The sequence below is a fragment of the Dipodomys spectabilis genome, unplaced genomic scaffold (genome assembly GCF_019054845.1).
Source record: "Dipodomys spectabilis isolate Male_0828 unplaced genomic scaffold, ASM1905484v1 ptg000089l, whole genome shotgun sequence".
NCBI lineage: Eukaryota > Metazoa > Chordata > Mammalia > Rodentia > Heteromyidae > Dipodomys > Dipodomys spectabilis.
The window spans coordinates 22,685,103-22,706,068 of record NW_024870766.1 but is presented as its reverse complement, the minus strand read 5'-3'; the positions used below and the strand labels follow the sequence as shown (position 1 = coordinate 22,706,068).

Sequence of the window (20,966 nt, the reverse complement as noted above, 5' to 3'; positions counted from 1 at the left end):
TTTTATCAGCCCTCAGTTCATACATATGGTTTCATGTCTTGTAATGCTCTTCTTCCCAATTTCAGTTTAAGGATTATCCATCTTTCAAGGTTTAGCTCAAATGCTGCCATATTGTTGAAGCTTATAAGCCAGAACCCTTTCTTCTGTCTTACTACTCATTAACATGTTTGTAATTCTCTAATGGAATTTATTACATCCACACTGACCTGTTCAAAGATACTTCTCAAAGGGCACCCTTCCTGGGTTGTTCTCTGCTTAGTCCAGAAGCAGGAAGTGACTGCACAGAATATAATAACCAGACAGGATACAGAGTAGTGGACAGCTGCCATTGATGTCTTGGTATCTGGTACAAGCACATAAAAAGCAGCATCTTTGCCCACACAGAGTGCACTGTCTTCAAGTTGGAGTGTAGAAATATAGACTCCATTTGTTTATAACTCTAGGCTCTTGGGTCCACTTAAAGGTTTTGTTTGGCAGGCCTAGTCACATATATAATTATTTTGTTTGCTTGTGAACTCATTTGCTATCTCATGACATTGTTTCCTTAAATAAATTGCTATTTTTATTATTTGTATTCTTCATGGAACATAAAGAAATATAATACTTCTAACTATAAATAGTATATATTAAATGAACAGTTACAGAATGATTGTTTTCTGAGTCAAAGGGGGAAAAAAACTATGTATCAGATACATTGACTTATTTCAGTGCAATGAATTCTGAGACATACTTTGACAAAATTACCCTGTCATCATTTTATGTCTACGGCTTAGCTTTAGATCAAAACAACACAGAAAGATGTAACCATACTCCTTTTGTAATTGTGATTTTTCACCTCGATATGTTATTTCACAGCATGTTTAAAGAATTACAAGACTCTAAAATCCCAAGTCAATAATTACAGACAGAAAGGAAGAGGAAGTTCCAGAGCAACAGACAAAGAGGCTTTTTCCCAGCCAGGCTTTATACTTTGCCTCTTCATTCAGGTAAAAACACTTTCCTTTGGGACTTTAGCTCATATCCTCTTGCCCATAGCTGCAAAAGTGAAGGAAAATAATTTTAATATGGTTCACTGGCAATTAAATCTGAGGTTGTATTGATAAGAATGAAGGGAAAGTTGGGGAGATGAGGTTATTGATTAGCAATGCCAACCTCAAATTTTGTGAGACAAAATTTTCTCCTGCTGTAATAAATAAATGATGTACTTGTTACTAACATGTCATTATGTATTGCTCTAACCTTTTGGTAATAATGATACATTTTCCTACAAACCACAACTTACTCATTTTAACATTCTATCTAACAGATATCACCATTACAATATATATATTCAAATGTCATAAAAATAATTATATTAATCAGAATTTGGGGACACAGTCTAGAAAACTTTTAAACTATCATTGGGTCTGTGTGTTGGGAGCTTTGGTCAAGAACATGTAACACACAACGGACCAGGAATATAGCTCAGTGGTAGAGTGCTTTTGTAGCATGCACAGTATCTTGTGTTCCCCATCAACTACAAACAAAGCAACAAAAAGAACATGTAACACACATACATTGCAAATCGTCCTTAAAGGTGTAAATATGAAGAATATTCTTTGAAATATTTTATGGCTTTGGCTCTTTGGGACTCTGTATAGCACTGAGCTAAATTATATGTCTCCAGATCCTTTATATAGAACTTGTCAAAATCTGGTTCTCGCCTGTCTCCCAGATCACCTCTCATCACTTAACACAGCCTGTTCCCTCCTGCCATATAGAACTCCTAATGTGTCTCCTAGCTCACCAGGCTCAAACTTCTAGTCCTCATACAGATCTGGTATATGCCTACCTCCGCCATCTCATCTCCCGCTGTCTTCTCACCCACTGCGCTTTCAGCTACATCAGTCTTCTTTGCCTGCTGAAAAACACAAATTTCATTCCCTGCTTGAGACTTCTGCAACAGCTATTCTGTCTGATGTGATCGTGATCATTTTGAACTTCCCACAATTGCCATTCAGATTTTGGTTTATGACACCTTCCTGAAAAGGCCTTCCCACTCTCCATCCCAAAGTAGCATCCTCATCCCCTACCACCACGCTGTCTGTGTTATCCTCTAAGAACTAAGGCTTTCCAGTCCAGTTATTATTGGCTCTCTTCCTGCTAGGATGTTAGAAGTATAAGGAAAAAGATTTTGTTTTATTGACTCCTGCATCTTCAGTAGGGGAGCAGTATATGACATTGAGCAGTGTGTGATATTCAATTAACATGACTAAATAAATGGATAAATGAAGGAACATCGCTTCCCACACCACTCCTTTGTCAGGATCTGTAAGTCACAGATCCTGAACTCCCCAGCTTGCCATTGTAATTCTTGATTCATTACCTGTTTCCCCATCAGACACAACCTTCTTATGGACACACCAAGTTCTGACACACACCAGGTCTTTACATGTAGCACCATTATATGAATTAGAAAAGAGGACATCGTGCTGTACAAGCCTTAATGGGCTGAGATTTAGCTCTGACTCTGCCTGCACTGAGGAACTGCATGGTATGTAAGTGTGTTGAATTGAATGAAGGAGTGAATTTTTTGTTTATCTGGGCAGATTTCTCAAAGAAACTAAGATGGAAAAGCATAAGCATAATATTTACCACAAGTCCATTAGTATCATTGACTAGGAGTCTTTTCACATACCTCGTGAGATTTTTACAACTCTAAGCAGGAAAGCTTAGTGTTGGTATTTTGTGGATTAAGAAATAGGCCCAGAAAGGTTTTGGAACTTCCCTAATGTTTTATGCACCATTGGTAAACAATGATTCTGTGATTAAAGTTCAGGCATCTCTTTGTCACATGGGAATGTGACTGCTTATTCCCAAGAGTCTAGGGTTACTTGTGCAGTCCAGCTAGAGAAGGCTTATTTAGGCAAAAAACTTTTCTGTTTCTTTCTTTTAGTGTCTCTTGGCTCTCAGTGTCAGTATTTAGGGTACATGCTATTAATAACAGATTGAGATTTTTCAGATACTTTTTTGTTTTGTTTTTGTTTTTGCACCAGTCCTGAGGCTTGAACTCAGTGCCTATGTATTTTTTTTTTTTTTTTGCTCAAGGCTAGCATTCTGTCACTTTGCCACAGCTCCACTTCTACCTTTTTGGTGGTTAATTGGAGATAAAAAGTCTCACAGACTTTCTGGGCAGGGCTGGCTTCAAACCATGATGCTCAGATCTCAGCCTCCTGAGTAGCTATGGTTATAGGCGTGAGTCACTGATGCCCAGCTGTTATGGTTTGTTGTTTTTATTAGTTCCTGTTATTCAGGGAGGATTTCATTGTTACATTTCTACACATGTTCACATTGTATTCTAATCAATCTCACGCCTCTATCACTCACTCTGTTCTCCTCTCCACTCCTGTTCCAAAACAATTGCAGCAGATTTCATTTTCTATTTCCATAGGGCACATAATCCATTTCAACAGTATTAAACCTCCCTCTCTCATTTTTCTTTGTTAACCCAACGTACCTGTTATGTTTTAATTTATATTTAACAGTTTTGCATTTTTTGATTTATCGCCAAGAATGCTGAATTTGAGATCCCTATTAGAAGAACACACACAGAGGTAAATTTCAATAAATTCTTGAGAACTTGAAATACATTTTTTGCCTTTTTTCTTTCTAACCCATAGGAGAGTTTTTCTTTGGTTTTCAGTTTTGAAACTACACACTTTTCTTAATAAAATTTCTAGCAGAAAAAAATAATACTGTTAAACTGCCTACTAAGACAAGAATGTTGCTAAACTCTCAAGAATGTAGTATTCAATATAACAGGAGATTGGATGAGAAGAGGACCATGAGTTATCTTTTCCTTGAAGAGCAAAAAGTTCATTGGGATTTGGGGATAACCTCTGGCATGTCATACTAAACAAAATCAGCATTTCCTATACCCTATGTCCTACAGCCAGTTCTCCTTCACAGCTTGCTGTATGTGATGATAAACTTTTGGTCAACTTACCAGAGCATCAAAGATGGTTCAAAAGACTTCAAATTCATGTATGACTGATGATTAAGATCCAGGTCACTTAGCTACCTGGAAGTCTGAGAATGGGAAGATTTTAGTTGAGGCTAGCTCAGGTGGAAAGGCCCACAAGACACCTTGGCAACTTGTACTTGGGAGTGGTGGTATGTACCTGTCATCCCAAGCTACAGAAGAGACTGAGATTGGGAGGATCCAGGTTACAGGCCAGCCCAGGCAGAAAACTCTATGAAGATTCCATTGCAACAGAAGGAAGCTAGATGCAATGGCACATGTCCATAGAAGCCTCATTCTCTGAACCCTGATATTCAGATTGCCAACTCCCTTTGAAGGCCATGTCCTCAGGAGTATCTCAACTCCAAGAATGGGATCATGACTGATCCCATGCCCAGTCCTTCCTACAAATGCTTGGTTAGTCTTGGGTGTGCAGCATAATTCTATGCAATGAAGTATGAGTTGAGAGGCATGGGGAGAAAAAGTACCCCTTCCCTAGAGAAAGACAAATACAGAGGCAGTCTTCCCTGTTTCTGGATGTTGTTACTCTCAAGTATGACTCTAAGGGTGAGTAAAGTTACAACAGGACTAGCTAAAGAAAACAGTTAAATAATCTAGGTGACGTTTTGAGTCAATTAACAAAACGGGCACTGTCCACCACTCCGAGACTACTTATTGTGTGAGATTAAATGCTTTTAATATTCAAGTCGATTTCAATATTTCTGTAAGTTGGGGCTGAAAGCATCCCAACTGATACTGTAATATCTAACCATCTCTAAAATGATAATACCATTTGGCAACTTCTAACATTTTTTTCCATGTCTACAGAAACAAGTTGTGTAAAAATAATCACCCAACTATTCCTTTACCACTCTTAAAAGTCCCATATGTTCCAAGAAAGAAAATGTGGTTGAAATCCTCACTCCTGTCATCTGCTGTTTTGTATGCAGAATGTACCAACATAGGGCCACTGCCCACTTCATGCCGCCTCCACAGAATTCTGTCCAAGGACACCCTGTTAAAACTCTCTATTTGGAGAATTTCCTTCCCTCCACGCCCACTGCAATCATGTATGACTGTTTTGAGGACTTTTTTTCATGCTTTTCCTCCATTCTTGGCATACCTAGTTAAGAATTTTCCTTTTCTTTGTGGTTCCTAATATGGCTGGTGATGGTAGTTGTTAATTGGCAGTAGGCTAATTTAATCAAAAATCTTTCGTAAAAGGAATCCATTTTCTATCTGTGATACCTAGATGGCTAACTCTGATTAGGATTCATGAATGGTTAGTTTCTTTCTAAACAAGAATTGTCATGATGGATGAGCAGTAGTACCTTCTCTATATTCCAGAGATTGAGGGAATAAAGTGCACTCCACCCATGTAAGCATCGAGTTGATTCTGTATAGGACATGACTGTTATTTCTTTGAAAGTTGTTTGTTGACTTATACAACCTAGTCTGTTCTTGTGTAGATGAAAGAGTTATCTTCTAAATTATTTCTTCTTATGCGTCAATCCAAATTTACCTTTGTCTTCTGGATTTTTTTTTCTCAGAATGCATTTTAAGAAGCCCTAGGCTGGTCAAGAAACTCAGATAAGTAGGAAGTGAATCAAAAACTTTCATACTCACTTTACATACTCAAGCAGTATTCTGGGATGCTCTTTTCCTACCCTCATTCTCCCATGCGACACTTTTTTACCTTAATCTATCCTCTCCCCACCCCCACTATTTTCTCTCTCAAAATATACACAATGTTCCAATACCACATGCACACCATGAACTAGAATATCCACTTATATGTTTGCTTTTAAATAAAGTAGTACACTTTCCCAGTTTCCTATGGGATGATTCATTGTTTACATCTGGACTCATTTTGAAGACAGAGTTAACAGTTATGATTTGACATTTATAGATACAAGCAATTACCTAATGTATTAGTTTGAAACTCTTCAAGGATTACTACCTGTAACTTTGATATTAACCTAACCCCATAATCAAACACTGTTTTCCCATTTATTACCCTATAGAATCCTCAAACAAATGAAAACCTTATTTACCCTTATCCCATTCCTAGCTACTTCTCCTCTGGCATTATGAATCATATCAATTAACTCTACTGTTACCTCCATATCCAACAAAAACTTGACCTCCTCTATAGTCTAACCCATTTCACATCTGAAGTATGTTATGACGCTATTCTTTCCTTTCATTCCCCTAGTATTATTATTACTCAGATTCTGAGCTCACATTCCCATTCCTTGCCCAGCACCAAGCTGTCAGAATGATCTTCCTTAAGGCAAATGCCACCACCACATTCAAGAAGTCTTTCCAGTCCTCACCTCTGCTTCTGCAATATGGTTTGTCATCTCTGATGTGGCCCTAATGCCCTGAGAGATTCTGTCATAGGAAAATAGCAGTTAGGATTTGACCTCTGACTTTACCACTTCCCCGAGGCAACTTAATGCCTCAGTTTTCTCTCTTTTAAAGTGGTACTAACCAATAACAGATAGATGGAGAATTAAATAAGATGATACATTTAGAACTTAGTATTTGTCTGGCACATAATAAAGTATGATTACTGTTACTACTATTGAAAGCCTGCAACTATTGCTAGTTTTTTTTTAATTTAATTTAATTTTATTTGTGAACATACTGTACAGAGGAGTTACAGTTACATGGGCAAGATAATGCGTACATTTCTTACCAAGCATTGCAGCCTCCTCCTTTGTTTACCCTTCACATCCCTTCCCAGCCTCCCCCCCTATTGCTAGTTTTCTTACAGTTTCTTTATATGTTTTCTTTAATAGGCTGTGAATTCTTTGCATCTAAGGCCCTTAGATATGGCCTGAAAAAAAATAGACATTCCACAAACATTTTTAAATCAAATGATCCTATTATGTAGTTTGTAAGTATTCGTTGACTCCTTCTGGATTGTGGAATAAAATTCACACTCTAGAACCTAGTGCCGTTGGCTCCCACCTGCAATCCTAGCTACTCAGGAAGCTGAAATCTAGGGATCTGGGTTCAAAGCCAATTTGGGCAACAAATCTAAGAGTTAATTAGTTCACCAACAAAAAGCCAGAAGTGGAGATGTGGTTCAATTGGGAGAGTAACAGACTTAAGCAAAAAGCTAAGCAAGAGCTAAGCATCCTGACTTCAAGCCCCAGTACTAACACAAAACAGTTATAAAACTCCTGAAATCTGGCTCTTGTGCACTTATTCTGTTTCTTCTTTGCCTATACCACAGTTAAGCAAGATCACTTACATTTCCCTAACCAGAGATTTTCTTCCAGCAGGAATATGTTTCCAAGCTCTGTCCCCAAAGGTAGTGAATATCTTTTGACATTTACAACCCCAATCAAATATCCTTGCCGTGACACTTTTATAGGCTGTCTCGGCCTCTGAACGTAGAAACGCTGACAAATACAAAGTAAGTGGGTTGCTAGTACTGTACTACAGTGCAGGATGAAATAATGTATCTGCATGTCCAGGCTTCATAACTGCTTTACAGCTAGAACTGATCCTCCCTACTGCCTTTGGCTTCATTTCAGAAGCACTAGTCTCCCGGGACATAGCATACCACACTGGTGTTCTGCCAGTGAGTCACACAGGAAAGTCACTCAACAATATTTGTTCAGTGAATAAAATGTCAACAAATATTTTTCAGTTATTGTTATGTAAGAAAGGAAAACTGCCATCTATTTAGTTGTCAACAGTGAATATTCCCAACACACAGATGGCCCTTCCACCGACAGTCACCCTGCTACATTAGATGGTGAGGCTGAACGGTCACACGTGCCTGGGTGACCAATGACATGCAGTATTTGCTCCATACCGCTTCTATTCATGAGTACAGTATATCTTCTTTGGACAAATAGTCGCACTTAAAAAAATAGAAAGTTATAAGGAAAATAGTCTGCTTTAATCTGACATTATTTGATACCTTCAAGAAGAAAGCTACTGTGAGAGCAATATGCACAAAACATTTTAGTACTAATAATACACTCAAGTATGAATATTTATTATTAATAATGAAAACTTCATAAAAAAGACATTATCTAAACTGACCCACTAAATACATTGCCAGTAAGGCTCACATTAATTTGTATTGGCTGATGGAATTCCTGTATGTGGTTGTAGGCAAAACACATGACTTTTTCTACAAGTTAACTAATGTACACACACACACACACACACACACACACACACACACACACACACACACTGTTGCAAGGTTTCTCGGGCTCTGCTTTGGACTGGAAAATTTCAATTCAGGATGCTCTCAGCAAACTGTTCAATGAAAACAATATTCCTTAGGGATGATATTCAGCCAGAAAAAAAATAAAAATAGATGCTTAAGATGATAGTTTCATGACACAGTGTGTGAAATGGCTGACAATCTCTGGTTAGTGATGAACACATTGTAAGACCATGTTTTACAGTGAAACGCTGGCTGCTTTAATGAAGGAACCATTTCATGCCCTCTCCACTTTAATGATGACTCATTGTTCTGGGAAACTTCACATTCTACAAGAATAAGGCCTGGAGTGGCTCATAATTCCATGGTCACTATGACAACTCAGAGGTTTTTGAGACACTGGTTCTGCAGGAGGATATATTGCATTTGATTTTTAAGGAATTTTGTGATTAGACAGGTAATGCTACTGTCAGTCATTGAAATCTAAAATATGATGATCATGATCAATTATTACCATTGTCCACCATTAGTCTAACTTACAAAAGCCATCTTCTAATGTAAGTCATAATAAGTATTTATTGAAAGGAAATAGCAACTCAAATGAGGTGTGCCACATTGCTACTTGAAAAGTCTTAGAAGCTGCTAAGTGATATAGAATGATTCAAAAGAATCAAATGTTTCTGACACGTATTACAAGTTGAATATTCCTTATTCAAAATACTTGAAACTAGAAGCTCTTCAGATGTTGGAGTTTTTCAGAGTGGGGATGTTGGCATAGACTTTACTTAAGTATCTAACCTGAATTAATGAAGCACGCCAAAATCCTAAGATTTTGGATTTTTTTTAGTTAAGATTGCTCAACCTCAAGTTCAATAACTAGGTAACACACAGTGATATAGGAGCCAAACTGACTTTTCAGTATCTCCCTGTTCAGAAAGTGTTAAGCTTTGGCCACATGTTTGTCTTTGTTCAGTGTTCAACTCTTCTTGAATCATTCTATATATTTGTATAGCTGTGTAATATGAAGCCCCAAAACTGTCCCAAATGGAACTCAGATGGTATGCCAAAACCCTGACATGATATGCAAATATGTTGTTTATTGACAATTGAAGTCATTAAACTTTACTCCACATTATAATTCTTTTATATAGCAATATGGAAACAATGAAACTTTTCATTTACTGAGTGTACAGTGTGTTGAGTTACTCTCAAATGTAATTTCCAGCTTACTAAGCTAGTTTGTTACATTGTACATAAGAAAAATGTGTTGTCATGAGAAGTACACTACAATCCTGGCTGGCTACAACCCTTCCCTGTCCCCACTAGCTCATAGAACAATCTCTTTCTAACTCATAGTTTTCACACACACACACACACACACACACACACACACACACACACACACACAGGAACAACTCCCTTTTGATGAGAGAGAAGTAGTCCTGCAATGGAGAATACTATGGAAAGATTTTAGCCAGATTTTAGATTTTGGCTAGATTTTTGCTCCTCACCAGCTCTGTAGTGCACAAAGTAAACAGCTGTACACAGCAGTCCCATTGAGTCCTCGTTGAAAGTGACTGTCTCTGTACTCTTCAGATCGTATAAATCTTTCACCTTTTACTGTATCTCTTTAATAATTTTACTAATTAAAATATCTTGAATAGAGAGCAAGACATACTCTTGGGTTATAAGAACTATATTTAGCTGATTCTAATATACATGCATTTTTAACAATTTAACTTCTCTGAAACTGAAATGCTATACTCATTGTACCACTGGGTAATTTTTGTATTGTGAATATATTCATTGAACAAAATAATAGCAACCCACAATAACAAACAATTAAGGAAATAAAACAACCCTAAATTCTATCTATTGTATTTCTAAAGAGAATAGTAGGCCATTTCCTGCCTGAATGATAATACTCTATAAATCAGTCTATTAAAGAAAGGCTTCCTTTTCCTCTGTTTCCAAGGGATAATTAGACTAATTCCTTCCTCAATCCCAAAGCAGTGGACTTATACTTTTATACTTACGGTGGCCATATGATATTCTGCTTGGTGTGGACTGCACTTATCTGCTCCCTCTGAGCATCTATAACACAGGGCATGAATCTTCATCTTCTCAGCAGCAGAGTGACTGAATTGTGGCAGCATGAGATCTGGAGCTGAACATACAAGCACCCAGGTCTTGGCCCTGCCACCCACTATCTGGAATTTGGGTAAATTACTTCACACTGAATCTTCATTTGTAAAGTAAGGATAATAATTACACTTGAAATTGGTGTGAAAGGTTTAAAAAGGAGCCTAGGTATAAATGGGACAGGTCTTCATAATCAAGTATCACTATTTGTCAGAGGCAGTATGAGGTTTGGAACTGGACTCAAGTTGTAGCTTGGTCATTGAGTGTGTCTCTTCATAGCGAGTTCTCAGATTTAGCTTCTAAATGCTGTAAAGATCAGGATTATGTCTGTCTTGTTCATTGTTGTATCCCAAGCATTTAACACAGAGCTTGATGCACGGTTGCTCAATGAACCAATGAGTGAAGGATTCCTTACAACATGACTGCAAGGATTATAGAGAGCATACATAAATTACCACTGCCTGGTAGTTACAGTAGCTAGCAAGCAATAGTTGATTTGTTTTTTGTTTTTGTTTTTGTTTTTGCCAATAGTGGGGTTTGAACTCAAAACCTCACACTTGCTGGCTGGCGTGATATTTCTGAACACAGTTCTAGTCTTGCATTTTACTGAAACTTATTATTTTCATGAAGCTAAGAAACTTTATTTAATTTTTTCCTTTCACTTAGTAATTTTCCAAGAAGAAGAAAGAATATTATTTCCTTTAAGGTCTCATTTCACAGACATTTTGAGATAGGGTCTTGCTTTCTGCTGAGACACCATCCATCTACTTTTAGGTTTCTTCCCTCCTTGGAAACGAAGTCATTCCCAATTTTCTGTTCAGGCCAGTTTGGTACTACAATCTTCCAAATTTCAGCTTCCCATGTAACAGGATGAAAAGCACACCATTATACTCAGCTATAGGTTGAAAAGAAGTCTCATGAACTCTGCAGCCCAGACTTACCTTGATCCTCTATTTCTCTGTCTTCCAAGTAGCTAGGATTATCATTGTGAAACACTGGATCCTGGCTTTTACAGTTGTTGATTTTTGATAGTCAAAACAAATGGATTGAAAATAGGAGGAGATAAAAAGTGTCATGTCATAGGTATCCATGGTCATGCAATTAGAAGGATAGGTAGTAAGAGGACATGGTAAGTGGCTGGTCTCCCAACACAAGCTGGGCATGAGAGGCTCATGCCTATAATCCTAGCTACTCTAGAGGCTGTGATCTGAGTGAGGATCACAGTTTGAATCCAGCCTCAGGAGGAAAGTCCATTGCTAATCAATCACCAAAAAGCCAGACGTGGAGCTGTGACTCAAGTGGTAGAGTGCCAGCTTTGAGCAAAAAACAAAAAAGGTAAGGAACAGCACCCAGATCCTGAGTTCAAGCCTCAGCAACAGCGCACGTGCACGCGCACGTGCACACACAAATCTCCAACACAGTAACACTGTCATTTGACAGTCAGCAAAAATCACTCTTCAGTTTAATAGATATTTATTGGTACTTTAAAATGGGATGAATACCCAAACGGATATTTATAAATAAGTACATCACATAAGTATGTATAAATGAGTACATCACAATTGAAGGCCAACCCAGGCAAAAAATTCAAAATACCCTGTCTCAACTAGTAGAAAGCTGTACGTAGTGGCAAGTGCCAGTCACTTCAGCTATGTTAATAGTGACCAAGGCAAAAAATAATATTCTTACCTCAAAAATAATATTTTATCTCAGCCAAAAAAGATGGTGTGGCTCAAGTGGTAGAGTACCTGCCTAATGAACATTCTGGGTTTAAAGCTCATTTTAAAAAAGGCAAACAAGCATCAAATTTGACTTTTACAATGTCTACTTCTTTCCATGGAGACTCCGAGCTAATGATGTGAGGAGGTGGGTTTGCCGCCTTGGCTGCGAACATTTTACAAGGATACAGGAATCAAAACATCTCACCAAATATTCCATTATGTTTAGATATGTACAGGTTTTGCATTTTTAGGAATCAGTTCTGAAACATGTATCTTCATTTCTTTGTTTTTGAGCAGCACTGGAGTTTGAACTCAGGGCCCTGTACTTGCCAAGCAGGCCACACCCTGAGACCTAAAACGAATGCATTTTAATTCATAAGAAGAAACAGGATATAGAGGTCAGTGGGCGGGAGTTTCCTACTGCCTGGGATACTTCCCTGGCAGCATTACAACACAAAGGGAAGGAGGAATGACTGTACTGGGTGGGAAAGGATGGTGGGAGGGGATCTAAAAATAAATGACTACACCTCATTCATAACCTGGATTCTAGGTGATCTCAACACAGCATTCCAAATTGCTGTGTATTTTTCTTGTTCTCCAAAACAGAGAAGTAGATGCCCTAAGGAGCACTGGAGTCCCACTTAGGAAAGAGAAGGAACACAGAGCTGTTACACTGATTACCAATTGAAATTTCGTTGCCCTGAATTTATAGACTGAGATCAACCTACTTTAACTCAAAACATAGAATAGGATATACGGTTAATGTTATTTGTCTTTATTTGATCATTTCTAGGCAAAAAGAAAAAATGTCTAAGCAGTAACCTCCTGGCCCGACCCCCCTCTGTGTCCTCCAAGCCAGTAATAATGGAAACAGATTTTTGCCCACCGCTAGGGAACATAAGAATTCACTGATGGTAGCAGCCACACAGTGGGGAAAATAATGAGCGGAAAATTTCATAGGAGGATCAAGGACACAGGAAGGGAAGGAAGAGAGGAGGAGGGAGGAAGGAAGAAGAGACAGAAGGGCGAGAGAAGAGAGAGCAGAAAGAAAGAAATCCACAAAATCATCCACCTCAAGGATGAATTATGTCAAACACTGAGCCAAAGGAGCCCTGAGGAATGCCCCTCCTCCTTCACTGTCCCGTGGGGAGTATCTGTATCAATTAGCTGGGAACATGATACTTGTCTATAGAAGACAGGGTACTGGAAGAATCCTCTATTTCAGGCACTGGGCTGCATAGGTAACTAGGGCAGCTGGGCAATGGGGGAGCTGTCAACCTGCAAACAAGCAGTGTGGGCCTTCCACATCCTTCAGACTCCCTCTGTATAAAATACCTTCTTGATGGGTGCTGGTGGCTTTATCTGTAATGTTAGCTGCTCAGGAGGCTGAGATCTGAGGATTCTGGTTCAAAATCATCACAGGCAGAAAAAGTTCCCGAAGCCTTTATCTCCATTTAACTAGAGGAACTGTGGCTTCAAGTGTAAGAATGCCAGGCTTGAGCCAAAAAGCTAAGGGCAGCACCAGTGCCTGAGTTCAAGACATAGTACCGGCACACAATTAATTAATTAATTAATTAAAATAACTCTCATCTATCTCCTCTCACATAGTCAACCACTTATAGAACAGAGAAGAATAAAAGTATTTACAGCATGATGCCAGTGGCTCATGCTTGTAATCTTGGTGACTCAGGATGCTAAGATTGGAAGGTTGTGGTTTGAAGCCAGTCTGGGCAGAAAAGTCCCCTGGCAGCTAACTAGTAAAACCCCTGAAGTGAAGATATGACTCAGTGGTAAAGTATCAGCTTGGGGTCAGGGAAGTGAGAGCACAAGGCCCTGCGTTTAAGCCTTACTACTGGCATTAAAAGAGCTGAATGCCAGTGACTCACACCTGTAATTATAGCTACTCTGGAGGCTGAGATCTGAGGATTGTGGTTCGAAGTCAGCCCAAGTAGAAAAGTCCCCAGGCAGGAAAGTCCACGATACTCTTAGTTCCAATTAAGCACCAAAAAAGTTGAAAGTGGAGCTGTGGTTCAAGTGGTAGAGTCCTAGCTTTGAACATCTAGGCCTTGAGTTCAAGCCACAGATGGGCACTAAAAGAAAGGTAGGAGGGAGGGATGGAGGGAGGAATGGAAGGAAGGAAGGAAGGAAGGAAGGAAGGAAAGAAGGAAGGAAGGAAGAAGGAAGGAAGGAAGGAAGGAAGGAAGGAAGGAAGGAAGGAAGGAAGGAAGGAAGGAAGGAAGGAAGGAAGGAAGGAAGGAAGGAAGGAAGGGAAGAAAGGAGGGAGAGAGGGAGGAAGGGAAAGGAAAGAAAAAGTGAAGTAGGTTGGGCACCAATAACTCACTGTAGTCCTAGTGACTCAGGAGACTGAGACCTGAGAATTGCAGTTCAAAACCAGCCCTGGCTGGAAAGTTTTAGACATCTTTATTTTCAATCAACCACCAGAAAAAGCCAGAAGTGGAGCTGTAGCTCAAGTGGCATAGCACTAGCCTTGGAAATTAATGCTCCTATGGAACAGGCAGGGGCTGGATGAGCTCATTAGTGCTTACTCCACATCAAGCAAATGTTACAACACTTCTCTAGTATTCCATGGGCAACAAGAATCAGAGACCATGTCGTGTATAGTTGGAAGAAAGCTTAGTATTGCACCAAGTTTTATACACATCTGAAAACCCTTGAGGAGTGTGAGCCTGCTCTGTTCCTCCGGTGGCTGCCGATGTTCTCTTTGAGCACAGTGCACGTCTTCCACAGGCCACCCTTAGCACTCATATAAACACCTCCCCCAGGCTGCTACCAAGCTTCTTTCTGTTGACTCCAAACACAAACCATTCGTACATCCCCTAAAGCATCACAACATCAGAAGGCTTGAGAAGACAGGAGTGAGTTGGCATCAAGAAAACAGTATTTTTCCAGAAAAGAACTCAATTTCCAACTCCTGCACCTGCCTCAGGCTGCACCTTTTAGGTATTGTTAAGCTAGAAATGCCTGTGTTCCTTGTACAAATGGCTTCTTTTAGGAAATAGTGAGAAGCAGAGAGGTCCTCCTGGTGGACGGGGACCAGGAGACTCATGGTCCCATTATTTGCATCTGCCAATGTGCTACATACCTGGAGAGTGAGGAGGAGGAGAAAGAATTGAAACATCAAGGCTGTGTACTACAGCGCAGAAACATCTCCTAAGAGAACTGCGCTAACTTTTATTTCCTTCTCCTCTTACCAGAGAAACTGAAGGACTATCAGTGGAAAATGTAAGCTGGCTGAAATTTGTGTAATATGAGGTTGTACTGCATGTTCTTTTCTTCTTTAGAAAGATGCTAGGCCCACCTCATCTCTAAAAAGAAGAGAATGTGGTAAGACTGGCTTGTTTATAAAGATTGCTAAGATAATAAATTGACATTATGAGTCCCATTTCAGTGCTTCTGAGTGAGAATTTGTTGAAGCCGACGGGACGTAATGGGGGAGAGGGGAAGCTTAGAAATAAATTCGATTTTTCATAGAAGGGGCAGCCGCTGCTCAGATAACAGGAAAACCCTCAGAAGTAATTTATCAGAGGACAATGAAGTAAACAACACTGAAAGCAGCTCCTCTTTCAGATGAGAAAATGGACCAGGTCAGCTCTGTGGTTGGAATGATTCACTACCTAATGTTCAAGGGTTCATATTTGAAAATGCAAATTGCTTTTGACTCAAGGTTACCAAAGCCAGGATTTTAAAGTGTATTCACGTGCTGAACATACCCTACAGCACAAAAAAGGATGATGTTTGTCTGGTTTCTGCAGGTATGAGACATTCCTAACAGCAGTCATCACTGAATTTCCAAGTTTGAGAAGAGCCAAGTCTTTAAAGGTAGAAAAGCCACAGTTGGTATAAAAACAAAGCAGGAGGATGGCTGGCAAACAAGAATCAACAGAATAATCACAACAGCAGCAGCTCCATTGGTAAATTCCTACAGAGCAGACTTTAAACATTCGCAAATGACTTCCCTGCTCCTTGACCAAAAGTGTTTTTATTTTTAGGATGTACTTATTATTTTTATTTTAGAATGTGCTTATTATTATTATTTTAAATTATTACTTTAAGTAGTTGTACAAAGGAATTGCCATTTAGCAAAGCAGTTTATGAATACAATATACCTTTATCAATGTCACCCCTTTTGACATTCCCAGCTGTCCCCCGTCAACCCCTTCCCTCACTCTTCTTAATTTTGTAGAGTATACATTGGATTATTGGACCAAAAGTTTCTTTTAAAAAATGCTAAAAACTTACTGGAAGATTGGTTTTATAGAGAAGAAGATAAAGATAACTTCAAGGTGAAGCTATCAAATTGCAAAGGCGTTAATGTGATAACCACAGTTCTGAGGAGAGCACTGATATGATGGCAGCTACATTTGAGGAATGTTTAACTAGTGGTAAGAAGAAGGAGGAACTGACAAAGGATGGATAGACTGAAACGAATACCAGCTAAAGAGCATAGAGGCCCAAAGTAGGGAAAAGGACATAGACCTGAGAAGACAAAATTGCTAGGGCCTCTCCTAGGCCCAGCCAGGAAGGAAGACTGAAATAAGACTAGCCTGCATAATAAACCACACCGTGGGTGGGTAGCAAGGAAAGCCCTCATCTGGCTACCATCTGAGCCAGAATCCCGGGAGTCATCTTTGATGTTTCCTTTTTATCCTCTCTAGCTACCACGCCATGCCAATTTTCTTCTCTTAATATCTCTCAGATTCATTTCTTTCACTTTCTTTAAATTTTGGTTGTGGGGACTTCAATTCCGGGTCTCCCTGCTGTCCCTTAGCTTTTCTGCTCAAGGTTGGCACCTTGTCACTTGAGCCATAGCCGCCACTCAGCCTCAGCTCCTGACTCCGCCCTTTTCCCACATCAGTAACACAATGCATGCAGCTCTCTGCCAATACCTACCAAGTCCTCACACCTAGGTTTTGGTTTCTGGCTCACCTCTCAGCTCAGTATCATCACCTTCCTTTTCCTGTAACTTAACTCCTTTCCTGCTCCTTTTATAAGCCTCGCCTTCTGCTGCCACCTTCACTAACACCCACCCCATGGCTCCTTCCAAATCAGTCAAGTGCCTTCCTCTGTAATCTCACAAGTGAGGCGCCAGAGGCGACTTGTTTATATATTCCTTTCTCTTTCCTCTCCAGTGTATGACCCCTTATAAGGAGGACCCACATTTGGTTCATTTTCTATCCGCAGTGCTCATAGAACAGAGATACTCACTAGTTCCGAATGAATGAGCACATTAGTCACTAGATGAGTCATTCTCATGACAGAGCACAGAGGGACAAGAGAATAGAGAGCTTAGTTCTGGAGAATGCCCAAGCCTATAGGTAGGAGAGAAGTAAGCAGGGAATGAAGTATGAGAATAATGACTCATAACCGCAGGAGAACTGACATCTATGTTTGCTAATCAGCTAGTCAAGTTTCTACACTGCATGCACCTCATTTTTATTTATTTTATTATTTTGTCCGTTGTGGGGCTTGAACTTGGGGCCTGGGTGCTGTCCCTGTGCTCTTGTTGCTCAAGGCTGGTGCTCTACCACTCAATTTATAGCACTACTTCTGGTTTTCTGGTGGTTACTTAGAGAAAAGAGTCTCATGGTCTTTCCTACTGGGCTGACTTCGAACTATGATCCTCAGATCTCAGCCTCCTGAGTAGCTAGGATTACAGGCGTGAGCCATCAGCCCCCAGCTCACATTATTTTACAAAAAGGTAAAGGAGTTTAGTGGGGATACTTGCTAGAGATAGGGGCCCCAACATAGAATGATAAAAATACAGGTTTATTCCTTCCTTATATACAGATCCAGAGATGCACAGTCCTAGACTCACCGGGCAGCACTGCTGTCCCCAACAACCTCTGCCATCTTAATATCATTTGCAAGAATCTTCCAAATAGCATGGAGAACTGAAGAGAAAGGAGAGAAGTGGTTAGTTTTTAGGGAAGCCAGAATTGCCCCACCTCGTGGCCAGATGGATGTCTACACCCAACTGCAAGAGAGGCTGAGAAAGGCTATTTTCTGCTTGGGCATACATATTCTCAGCTAAAACTTGGTAAGAAGAAGGACGAAGGATACCAGGGATAACCAGGGGTCTGATATAGAGTATTTGTTTCTACAAAAGAGTTTAATAAGTTAGTAGATTTAGTAAAGCAAATTAGAGAAGATTTCATATGATTAACAATAGAGAAAGAACAAATGAAGATTAAAAAGTGTAGATCAAAGATGGGCCTGGTGGTACATCTATAATCCCAGCACTTGGGAAGTTGAGGCAGGGAGATTGTAGGTTCGAGGACTGTTTAGGCTACATAGTGAGTCCCTGTCTCAATCAAACCAACCAAATTGGATGGGCCGTTTATTCCGGTATAACATTAAGTGGCAGAAGAGAAATAAGTGTTGACCAGAAAGAACTGCAGAGTCACTTGAAGTTTTGTTTTGTTTTGTTTTTTATTTTCCTTAAGGAAAAGTTTGATGATATCAATAGAAAGGTAACAAGTATCCATGGAGTAAACCTGGAGATTTTAGCCTTGTTAAGTAGAAAGGGCACCTTTCTTTGCAGAATGCAGGGAAGTATGAGGACATTATACAAACACACTGATCAATGTGGAGGGAAAGTTAGATTGCAAAGTTTATAGTACCCACCAGCTTTCTAGTTTTGGCCACAATGAAGCCCTAAACTCCAAGCTTTTCTGTCCCAAATCCTACTCAACCTTATATCCCCCAAAATATCATCTATCATCCATTCCTCCTTAGTCTCTAATTAACAAAGACAATTTTGAAGACACAGAGATGTTCTGCCTCATCTTTGCCTGTTTAATTCATTTATTTACAAATTCTTCATTCTATCCATAAAGATCACCTCTTATGTTCCCATACTTAGGATATAGAAGTAAACAAGATCGAGTATTTGCCTTTTTGGAAGGCAATGTATGCATTCCAGTGACAACCTTTAGAAGACAATGCCAGGCCTCTGCTTCCTTACTCAGTTACTATAAAAGTGAAAAATTCAGGGAGAGTAGAGATAGGCACACAAAATGACAGATGTCACACAGTATACACACCTGTCCTCCAACGCTGGAAGAACTCAAATCCAGCTAATAGACTCAGATATGGATAATGGAAGCAACACAACATGTTCATCTTGAAACAAGGTTAGGAAGGTAAATGATCCACTATGGTTGTCCGTGGCCATTGAGAGTCCATGGTCTTGATTTTCTACCAACAGCAAGTACTTCCCTCCCTCATTCCTTCCTTTCTCAACTCCTTTTAAACCCACTATTGGCTTTTAATTTTTTCCATAGACTCATGCATATGATCGTCTTTTACTTTTTGTTTAATCTCAGACCATTTCTGATCTCTGCTAGGCAATAATGAATACAAATTAAAACCATGGCTCTTATGTCAAAAGGCTTGAGTTAGAGTCTCAGACCTTGAGTAACCTGCCATCTCTAAAGCCTCTGCAAAGGGAAATGATAATCCTTACCTGGTGGTCAGCTTCTGAGAATGACACAAGATGTTCATGTGAAGTTGTTAATCCAGCCGTCACCAGTGAACATGAAATATCATAGGACAGCACCACCAGATAAAGCACCTGGCATCAGACCCATTTCAGCTGCTGGTTCAAGTAGAAAGATTAAAAAAAAAAAAAAGTTAAGTAGGAACATCCAATACTGGGATGACTTACACACATCCCTTTTGAAACGACCTTTTAGTTCTACAGAGCCAGAATGAACCAGAAAGCAGAAGGAGACTGGTCAGGTTTTAGCAGCGGTCAGCCTTGGTAGGGCCTCCTGTGGTTGGCCTTGATAAGAATAGGAAGTGCTGAGTCACCCAGCCCCTGGGGTAGGGTGGGGCGGTGCAGGCCTGAAATCCTCCACAGAGATCATTCCAGGGACTACTCCATCCACTCTGGTCTCCTGACCCACTTACAGCTGGCCTTCGCTTTGTCTCAGCCCTCTTTCTGCTCCCGTCCCTTACACACTGATCCAACTGGTTATTTTCCTTCTCTGGGCACAAGGCTCCTGATCTCAGTTCCAGAGTTGGAGTCAGATGGGCCAGTGCCTTTAGACACCTGGGAATTCCTACTTCAAATCAGAGGGACAACTTGAGGAGAAACAAGACCAACTTCTTCCTGGGGAACACTACTCAGGTTCCTCTCTTAGAAAAGTTAGGTGAAAGGAAGTAGGAAACAAATAAAGGACCTGTGTAAAGTGGTAATGGACAAAAATGAAGCTAAGGGGGGCAAGGGGATTAGATGTATTTTCTGGAAGACAGATGTGAGTGCCATTCCTTTATTAATTTCCTTATTTGGGTCATCTAAAGTGCTGCTAGTTCTAAAGATGGCTGATAAAGAGTCTCTATAACAGATGACAATTTTGGTACCTAATTCATCCTTGCCATTTACCATTGAATTACAAGGTAAATGATTAGCTCTGATTTTTAGTTTCCACTGAGCTGCACAAATGTTATATGAGTTACAGATCTGATGGACGCCTTTAGAAAAGAAGCATCATGAGAAACGCCTTTCTGGATTGGCAAAGAAACTTGCCTTCTAACGTCTTGAGAGGCCCCAGTTCCTATTTCCTTGCTTGTGAAATGTGAAGTGGTTAGAAATCTCAGATGTAAAGACTGAGTGGTCACAAGTACCTCCCCTTGCGATCATGACCGTAGCCACTGCAGGTGACAGGACATGAGTGGGACTCGGTGGTTTAGAGAGCAGCAACCACCATCTCAGACACTTCCTTCCCTCTTAGGTACCAACTTCTCGCAAGTGGGTGATGCAAGCAATAGACATTCAAAGGTAGGGATCTCATACTACACTATATTATGATCATGTTAAAAAGCACAATAATTTTACTACTCAAGGACAATGACTGTTGACAATGCTATGTTTGCTTCTGATCTT

General features: G+C 39.9%; 1 protein-coding gene across 1 annotated transcript in view; it reads right to left on the bottom strand.

Annotated features, from left to right (window-relative positions):
* Ifrd1 (interferon related developmental regulator 1) overlaps nt 1-19,728 on the bottom strand; it is a 47,455-nt gene extending 27,727 nt beyond the window's left edge. Inside the window, exon 1 of the mRNA XM_042684631.1 lies at nt 19,545-19,728. The gene's annotated coding sequence lies outside the window, so the exon portion shown is untranslated. The remainder of the gene's footprint in view (nt 1-19,544) is intronic.
* Between the last annotated feature and the right edge of the window lie 1,238 nt (nt 19,729-20,966).